The following is a 9,977-nucleotide window of genomic DNA, read 5'->3' as shown; positions in this document are numbered from 1 at the left end:
TTACATGTTTTGTGTCCTCTGTAGCACTGGCTGTAGTCCTTGATGCACGTTATAAATGTTCAATAAATTCATGTTGAATCTAGTGAAATTATAATCAGTCAGTCTAACATACTGGTTAAGATCCCAGCTCTGATTCATACTGCTGGGTCCCTTGGCAGTAGTGTGACTTTGGAGAAGCCACTTAACCCCTCTCGGCATTTGTGTTCTCATTTATAAGTGGGCTACTCTGTACCTCACAGGGTTCTTGTGAGGAGAGAGGGGAATAATCCATGAGTAGAATCCCTTAGAACAGTGCCTATCACATTTTTAGTGCTTTGTAAATGTTAGTGATAATTAATAGTCCTTGTTGACTAACACGGTATAAAAATGAGGACCTAAGATACATACTACTTGAAAAAATACTAATCACTAAAGATGTTAAAATTTTCTATTTGGCAACTGTATCGGAATTTATGGCCTGAATTTTTAACCAAAATACTGCAATTTGAAATTTTCCTTAGCCTTTTGACCATTTCTCCCCAAAATATCACCCATGTTCTGCAGTTCTTGAGTTCCAAGCTGCTTTAAGGGAAATCTAAAACCAAATGCTGTAGTTTGGCATCTGACTTCCAGTAGTGAGAACTCATGTTACAGTGGAACCTCAGGCGTGATTCAGGATTTTCTAATGCTGCTGTTAAATACTGTGCAGGCTCACACAAAAATGCGTACGCTTAGCTGTCACTGACAGGAGTGGCGTCAGCTTTACGTTTGAGGAGCCGGAAGCCTTATTATAAGATTGGAAGAGTAAGGTGGTGGGAAACTCATTTTGGGGGTTTATTTCAAAACCTGTGGAGTGTATTTTTATACAGACTCACTATTTGCATGTTTGTACCATCTTTAATTCTTTAAATATCTTCTTTTTTTTTTTAAACAGTTTTATTTATTTATTTTTTTGTGAGGGAGATCAGCCCTGAGCTAACATCCGTGCTAATCCTCCTGTTTTTGCTGAGGAAGACTGGCTCTGAGCTAACATCTATTGCCAACTCTCCTCCTTTTTTTCCCCCCAAAGCCCCAGTAGATAGTTGTGTGTCATAGTTGTACATCCTTCTAGTTGCTGTATGTGGGACGTGGCCTCAGCATGGCCGGAGAAGCGGTGCGTCGGTGCTCGCCCGGGATCCGAACCCGGGCCGCCGGTAGTGGAGCGCGCGCACTTAACCGCTGAGCCATGGGGCCGGCCCTTAAATATCTTCTTTATCTTGATTCCTTGGCATCTTTGTGTACAAATAGGATAATTTCCCAACTGCCTATTAGGGATAAATAGATCCCTCCCTTTTTCCGTGAAGTGGAGGAGAAGTGGGATTGCTGCTTGGCGGAACTGCTGGACGGCCAGCCCTCTGGGCAGATGTGCGCCCTGTTGCTCTGGGGAACTGCTAGAGAGCCAGCGTACTGCGCTGCTTTTCCTACTCAAGCGCCCGGGTTTTCTGGGAATCCTGTCTCCAGTTGCCTGCTGCACGTGGGGCCTGAGGGGGTGAGAGGAGAGTGCAGGGGTTGACCCACCTGGCTCTTCCTGCTGCTGGTGGTGATGGATCATCCAGAGACTATCCCTTGAGCCCCCTGTCTGGGCCTGGAGCCTTCTTGTGTTCTCCCACTGCTCGGCTGCCGAACTCCTCTCTGCCTGTTTTAGGCTGTGTGCTCCATCTTGTCAGATCTAGTTTTCCACATTTCAGGCATCCCTCATGGTTTCTCAGCCGCAGAGGGTTCTTCTGGTATTCCAGTACAGTTATGCAGTTGTGATTATTTGTTTGTTTTTAGTCTTTCATGTGGTCTTGGAGTAAAAAGGGAAGGCTGCAGTGTGTGCTCAGTTTATCATCTGGTAAATCCAAGAGATAGTGAAAAGTTCTTTGAAATGAATTGTTTTTAGGGTTCAGAGTGGCTCTCCTTTTAGCTGCCCTTTGATTGAGGATCTCTTTAATGCAGCAGGAGACACGTTGGCTTGTGTTTGGCAAGGCTCTTGAGGAGTGAGTTCCTTTGGTGAGCATCAAAATCTTCTCTTGAAGAAAGAAACTCTAAGTTTACGTAATTAATGTGTTGACTATATCTACAGTAACTCCTGAGAGGAAAGTATGTTCAGTTTTCTTATTGGGAATGCCTGGAGCTCTTTTCTCAAAGTTAGGACCTCCCCATGCACCCTTCCCCGTGCTATACTTTCTAGGGAGTGGAAGTAGAAATTCTCATGTAGCTATATGCAACATCCGTTGAAGAGCTACAGTATGCCTAGTGGTGTGCTAGGCGCTAGGGCCGAGGTTAGCAAGCCAGTGTACAGTTTTTGTAAATAAAGTTTTACTGAAACACAGCCATACCCATTCATGTCTGTATTCTTTATGGTTGCTTTCACTCTACAAAGGCAGATATGAGTTGTTGCAACTAAGGTCATATGGCCAACAAGTCTAAAATACTAACTATGTGGCTTCCTGGGGAGCATAAATAAAGTGGGTGTGGATTCTCCTGAGTCTGGTGTCTATTTGGTGCAGGAGAGAGGAAAATGTGGACTTTGGAGTGTAGAGGTTAGTTGGATAGGCAGAGAGCCTCCTGCCTTCATAGAATTTGTTTTGTTATGTTTGGGGGTCATCAGGTTATCTTTTTCAATAGACCCCCCAAAAATTGACCTCCTGTTTTCCTTACCAGTTATCCCATTCACTGCTTCTGATTGAACCCCTCTTTCCTGATTCATAGCACGGAGTATGGAACACTGTCTGATAGCTTCTTCCCTATTCTGCCCTTAAATCTCTTTTGATATCCTTTTTTCCCAATTGTAAATCCAAACTGAAGCTCAATCTCATTCCTTTCCCTCTCTCTCAAAGATAACCACTGTCCTGAAATTGGTGTTTATCATTCCTTTGCTTTTCTAATTTTGCTTTCATTGCATATGTATTCATCCCTGAACAATACCTAATATTGTTTTATCTGTTTGATAACTTTGAATAAGTGGTATACTGTATGTATTCTTCTGCAGCTTGCTTTTTTGTCTTAGCAATATATTTGTGACCATCCAGCTCTATTTCTTTGAATCTCACTTCTATTTGATATTCTACTATATGGACATATCACAGTTTATTAATGCATTCTTTGGGCTCTTTTTTTTCCTAATTAAGTTGACCGTTTATTTATCTATTTTTAATAGCTTTATTGAGATATAATTTATATACCATAAAGTTCACCCATTTAAAGCGTACAATTCAGTGGTTTTTAGTATATATACAGAGTTGTACAACAATCACTATTATCTAATTTTAGGACATTTACATCACTCCCAAAAGAAATGTTGTACCCACTTGTGGTTACTTCCTATCTCCCTTCCACTTCCTCTACCCTCAGATTAAAGCTAATCTATTTCTGTCTCTATTGGTTTGTTTATTCTGGATCATATAAATGGAATCTTTTGTGGTCTTTCATGACTGGCTTTCACTTAGAATGTTTTTGAGGTTCATCCATGTTATAGCATGTACATAGTGGGCTTTTAAATTGTTCACAGTTTTTTGCTGTTACAAATGATGCTTTGCATGTGTTGGGGAACTATTATTTTTTAAGTGACTTTTACTATTAGTAACAGTAAAAACCTATCTCATATTCTTATCATCTGCTGAAGCTCTGGGAGAAAAAGACAAAGGTAATGTTTATCACAGAAGTATAATTGAGTGCCTCCAGGAGTGAGTAAGGCACAGTCCTTACCTTTTGAAGAGTGCACAGTGTAGCTGGGTTAGAATGACAAATTAATTATAAAACCATGGAAGTGCTACAAGTGAATAAGCAAAATTGTGTGGAAATGCAGAAGGAAGAGCAATTAATTTCTTAGGAGATGAGTACAAAGCGTTATAAAATGAACGACATTTGATCTGAGTCTGACCCTGGAAAATTACTAAGATTTCAGGAAGTGGGTGTTGATAGAGAGGAAGCAGTGTGCAAAGACATTGAGAGATGAGAGCGTTTTCCAGGAACTTAGACGAGATGGGGTGGACCTGAACAATATCGTGGTGGGACAGGAGACTAGGATGGGTCCAGGCTCATTGGTTTACACCCGCTATGGGAATCACTGGGAGAATCAGGCAAGATTAAGATGCAGCCACATTTGTATTTTAGGAAAAAAAACTCTGGCAGCATAGAGGGTAGGCTGGAGACAGGAGAGTCTAGAGGTGGGCAGTCCATACGAAGACTGTTCCAGTCTTGTAGGTGAGAGCTGATGCCCTGATGTGGTTAGTGTTTTTCATGTTAAATTGACAGGACTTATTGGAATGGGTGGTAAGGGAAAAGAATTCTAAGATGACTCCCCTGGTCTCTCGCTTGGACAACTGAATGATTTGGAAATTTGATAACTATCCCCCACATAGAGAAGATTAACTTGTGTTGGAAACTGTCTACTTTCTACAAATGAAATATCTACTTCAGTTTGCTTTAAGGAATAAGATAACTTATAATTTAAAGATTGCTTAAAGTGTTTTATTTCCAATTCAGAAATGAAACACAGGTACTTACTGAGCCTAGGTTATATCAGTTTCAGACTTGAACAATCAAACTACTATTAATTCTCATTTCCTCATAGCCAAAAGAATGCAATGGTGTCAAGATTCCTGTTGATGCCAGTAAACCTAATCCAAATGACGTGGAGTTTGGTAATCTGTATTTGGATATGAATGGAATCATCCATCCCTGTACTCATCCTGAAGACAAGTATGTAACCTGTTTTTGTCACTGACATCACCAGTTACAGAGGAGTACTATATTATATTACATAGTGTGCTTATCATTATAGACCAGCACCAAAAAACGAAGATAAAATGATGGTTGCAATTTTTGAATACATTGACAGACTTCAATATAGTAAGACCAAGACGACTTCTCTACATGGCAATAGATGGAGTGGTAAGTGCTAAAATAATTAACTTAGAGTCCTCCGTTTTTGTTTTTGCTGTGTTCCCAGTGTCTAGAATGAAAGTCAGCTAAATAAAGAAAAATGTTGAGTGTGGTAAATTTGAGAAAGCAAGCCTCATCCTTCAGTCATGCATTCAAACACTTTTTATGCCTGTTTTGTACCAAGTACTGTGAAATGCTGGGGATGTTGGTGACTGCCCTTGCTTTTGAAGGGCTTACCAGTAAAGGGACAGAGACTTAGATAAATGAGTGAGGTTAGTTATTTATGGACTTTATAGGCACTAGATAACACATGCAGCATGTTGAGGGAAGAAGGTGTCAGTGCTACTAAGAGAGTTGGAAGATAGAGAGGAGGTGACTTTTGTCCCATTTCTTGAAGGATAAAGAATAATTGGAGATTGGTGGGCAGTAGAAGGGGATGGGTGGGACAGATATGGGGAGGGAGGACCTTATGGGCTTCTCAAATGTGGCAGGTAAACACACTCTCCATGCCTATGATCACACTGACATATTTCGGCAACTGTAGGAGTTTTAGATTGGAAAGGGAAGTAGAGTGATGACTTGAAGAAGGCCTCACCTGCCACACTCAGGAGTTTGGATTTTATCCTATAGGCAGTGATTAGTCATCACAGGACCTTCAGAGGGGAATAACTTACTGACCTATGGTAATAATATCAAGTAGCTTAGGTTATAATTGATTAGCAAACTATATACCAGGGTTCAAGGAAAATTAAGGTAAATCATAAGCCTAAATTTATTTAGCCATATGCAAATAGATTCTCTTTTTCTTTTAGATTTTGCAATTGTAGTAGCTAATGGAATGATTTTGAAAATCCAGAAAACTTTGGGTCCAAGAAGATTAACTTTTCTGTGAGGTTCTCTTTACTCAAAGAAAAATCTTAGCTACCTGATAACTTGTTAAGTTGTAGTTAAAGTGGAGTAAAGAATAAAGGGAACAGGAATATGTCTTATTTGGAGCATATTCCAATTCACATTAGCTAAGTTTCTTGAAGAAAATTTTTAACTTTACTGCAGTATGCCCTTACTGCTAGATCAAGTATAAAATATGTACATATTTGTGTGCATTGTGTACGTGCTCATGTCTGTAACATTTTTTTTGTTACAATATAAATGTAGATCATAGAACTTGATGCTTGAAAGAATTAGATTAGGTGGTCTCATTTTACAGAAAAGGGAACTGTTTAAAAGAGAATATAAAAGAACTTATTTTTTGTAGACAGGATACTTCAGAGTCCCTTCCAACCCCAAAACTCAGTTCAGTAACTTCAGAACCTTACAGTCCAGTTCACTTCATTCAGGTTTATCCAGTGATTTAAATTTCACTTGGTTAGAGTGATTTAAAAGTACTTTTGGTAAAAACCTTGTTCCCTGTCTCCTGCTGTGCTTGTAGAGACAGAGTGGTGATTATGAAGCTTATTGTGGGAAGTACAAAATGGAAGTGCCTTGGGGTCCTACAGATCAAGTAGTTTTCTTTTGCTTTTATAGGGCATTGTGCATCTCATTTGGAGACCGTCCTTCCTCTTAGGCAAGGACAGAAGGAAGCTCTTCCTGATCCTGGTTCTGTAGTCATTGTCTGCTGGCTGAGTCTTTGAGTCAAGTGAGCTTTCTTCTTGGGTGCTTTGAAGCACCATAACCCAGTGGAATTGGCATTAGGTCGTGGGGCCTGCATTGTTAAGTGCTGTGGCTTCATAGGATGTTTGTCCATTTGATATGTCACTCACTGAGCTCAGCTTTTAGGTTCTTGGTCCAAATTTAAGTCCTCAGGATCTCCTGTCTGTCGTGAAAGGATTATTAGACATATTACTTACCTTTTCCAGTTTAGTGTACTAGTTTTATAAAAACAACTGATTCAAAATAATGTGCAGATTTAGTTGCAAATATTCTGAATAATATTATGTGAATATGAAATACATGTTTTTCAGGCACCACGTGCTAAAATGAACCAGCAGCGTTCGAGGAGGTTCAGAGCATCAAAGGAAGGAATGGAAGCAGCAGTAGAGAAGCAGCGAGTCAGGGAAGAAATACTGGCAAAAGGTAAAGAAAATGAATCTTGAAGGTGGACTTTTTATAAGATGTATGCAGAAGGGGGAGGGGCGGCAACTTTTTCTTACAAATAGATAAGGTTTTAATTTACTTAGGATCCCAGAATATGCAAGGAAAATTTATGTTCACTGTTGAGGAAAAGTTGTTAATGGAATTCTTCACTATTTGTTTCCAAATTCTGTAGTAAAAGAGAAACTTGGGAATACAAGGAGGCAGTTCTGGTAGGGAGAGCAGATTGTCAGTCCCTCTCAGGACAAGTGCAGCTCTTCTGCTAACTTTTATGTATCTGTAAAATAGAAATATTTTAAGTGCTTCTTACTTCTTTTTTTCTAATGGGGGCTATTAGAAAGCTACCATTCTGTAAACATTTTCCTCAAATCAGTCTTGGTAGCTTGCCTATTGCTTCCTCTTAGAACTCAGAGGTCTACATGAGGAGGCCTGGGATGATGTGACCCATATTCCAGGCTTTCACCAAGTCACACACATTGTCAGTCTAGATTGATGTAGCAGGAACCGAGGCAGTGAGGTACCCAGGGTTCTCTCAGTTTTGAGGAGGGGAGGGGTGGGATGTGGCCATTTTTGCAATTCTTCAAAGCCTTGAAATTCCTGATGGGCACATAGGTAGGAGTTGGCTAAAGCTCAGAGAGGAGAAAGGTCAAGAGGTCTTCATGCCCACTCTGACTGGTTCTTTCCCAGGACACCTGTGTGTGAGGTGGGGTGTGGTTGTAGCAGAGTGATTTGTTTGGTGTTTTGTTACATAGGGCAATATGACAGACCAGGAAAGCCACAATTTATTGGCTCAGGATATTACACTGGGAAGTTGAAAAAAGATACCATAGTGTAGTCAGGTCAAACCTGCAATTATGATACATTCTATGTTATTTTAATTTGCTAGAAGTATGCGAGTATATAGTTACTTTTAGCTGTAGGTTATACTAATACTCTAAAACCTGTTTGTATCTATAACAGATTGTCTTTGATTTTAAAGATGTCTTCTTTCTTGAACATGTTATGAAATATGTTTGTGTCTTGAGAAAAAGCTAATCAGTGATACAGAGGGAAAAATAGGATTTTTGTATCCCTCTAGCTGATATTTTTATTTCTTATCATTTATTTCTTATCATAAGCTGTGATAAATTCAGCATTTTAATTTGTTTTTCTTGTTTTTTTATAATTTTTATTTATTTATTTTTTCCCCCCAAAGCCCCAGTAGATAGTTGTATGTCATAGATGCACATCCTTCTGGTTGCTGTACGTGGGACGCAGCCTCAGCATGGCCGGAGAAGCGGTGCCTCGGTGCGCGCCCGGGATCCGAACCCGGGCCGCCAGTAGCGGAGCGCGCGCACTTAACCGCTAAGCCACGAGGCTGGCCCTAATTTTGTTTTTCTAAGGCACCTTTATTTTAAGAACTGGTATCAAATTAGAATCCCTAACCCGTGTGTGTATTCTGCTGCAGAGGGCCTTAGGAAGAACATCATAATTTTTATATTTTTATATAACAGTATAGTATCTTTTGTGTACTATATATTGTTTGACACTTATGTTAAAGCTTTATTTAAATTTGAGGAGAGGAATCTTATTTTCTTCCCAGAAAGGGGAACATTGTTCCTCAAGTGACAATACTTCTCATTTTTTTGTATTTGAACTTACTGTGTTTGTTGTTTGGGCTTAATATTGAGTAGTTTACCTCACTTTTTATGGGGATAACAAAACATTGCCTCTTTTTCTCTAGGTGGCTTTCTTCCTCCAGAAGAAATAAAAGAAAGATTTGACAGCAACTGTATTACACCAGTAAGTAGTCTCAGACTTTGCTGGCTATTGCTAACTCTTAAATGATAGCTTAATTTATTTCCTTCTATCAACTTAGGGAACCAGGTTCATGGACAATCTTGCTGAATGCCTTCGCTATTACATAGCTGATCGTTTAAATAATGATCCTGGGTGGAAAAATTTGACAGTAAGTTTCACATTTTGGTACTTCAAAAAGATGAAGGTGATATTTGAGTCTATACTTTGATATGACTGATGCTATTTTTTTCTTTTTTCCCCCCTGTGAAATCCTAGTTGACTGTCAGAGGAAAGGAGAAGCTGCCAGGGTTATTAGAAATGGGGTGTCTTGCATGATCCAGTTTTAGACAGTCGAATTTTCTCTCCATGCCAATTTTTTGTCCTCTTACCGTCACTATGAAGCCATAAAACGGTACTCATGATTTTAAAAATATCTATTTATGTATGAAAGTAATTTTTAAATGAACATTTCTATTTGAAATCAAAATATAGCAAAGTTAAAGTCGTGGGTCTGCCTTTAAAGAATCACGGTGTTCTCCTAAGTATTTAAGTAAAATTTAAACAAACTCTTGTGTGATTTTAGGGTCATAAGCTTATTTCCCTGTTATTAGGTATGGGAAATTGTGTTTACTGCGTGTCTTTTATTGATTGCTCCCAGGGTTTGTGTGCTTCAGTGCTGTGTCCTTAGGTAGCAGTGAGAATGGTAGGGACTTGTGACTGGTCGGTTTTGCTAATGGCTAAGTTTAACCCAGACATTTGATTTTCTATTCCATGCAGTAAGTAAATAGTTTTGGTGTTTAATACACACACACCTTATTAAGAAAAATTTCCAATTAATAACATCTTAATAGAATTATCCCAGTTTATTTTAAGATACTCAGTTCTGTTGATTTTTGTCCTAGAAAATTGGAGAGGAGCTGAAAGTGTTAAAAACTTTTATAGGTTATTTTATCTGATGCTAGTGCTCCTGGTGAAGGAGAACATAAAATTATGGATTACATTAGAAGACAAAGAGGTAAAAATCACTTATGAATATCTGATTGACAAGCCATTATATAGAAAATGGTAAAATGTGATATTCCTCTGGTATAAATATAATAAATATATGTTTCCTCCTCCTTTAGCTCAGCCTAACCATGACCCAAACACTCATCATTGCTTATGTGGAGCAGATGGTAAGTTTCTTCTTTGGAATTTGAGTCTCTTGGATTAAACCATAG

The 9,977-nt window shown here is 39.0% G+C and overlaps 1 long non-coding RNA gene across 1 annotated transcript in view; it reads left to right on the top strand.

The window, feature by feature from the left end:
- Positions 1–8,804, top strand: part of LOC131402281 (uncharacterized) — a 46,481-nt gene extending 37,677 nt beyond the window's left edge. The window contains exons 3-6 of the long non-coding RNA XR_009218487.1: positions 4,577–4,704; positions 4,787–4,896; positions 6,849–6,960; positions 8,702–8,804. This is a non-coding gene — a long non-coding RNA (uncharacterized LOC131402281). The remainder of the gene's footprint in view (positions 1–4,576; positions 4,705–4,786; positions 4,897–6,848; positions 6,961–8,701) is intronic.
- The last annotated feature ends 1,173 nt before the right edge of the window (positions 8,805–9,977 follow it).

This window comes from Diceros bicornis (assembly GCF_020826845.1).
Source record: "Diceros bicornis minor isolate mBicDic1 chromosome 39 unlocalized genomic scaffold, mDicBic1.mat.cur SUPER_39_unloc_1, whole genome shotgun sequence".
Classification (NCBI taxonomy): domain Eukaryota; kingdom Metazoa; phylum Chordata; class Mammalia; order Perissodactyla; family Rhinocerotidae; genus Diceros; species Diceros bicornis.
The sequence above is the reverse complement of the archived record's forward strand: the minus strand, read 5'-3'. Positions and strand labels throughout refer to the sequence as shown.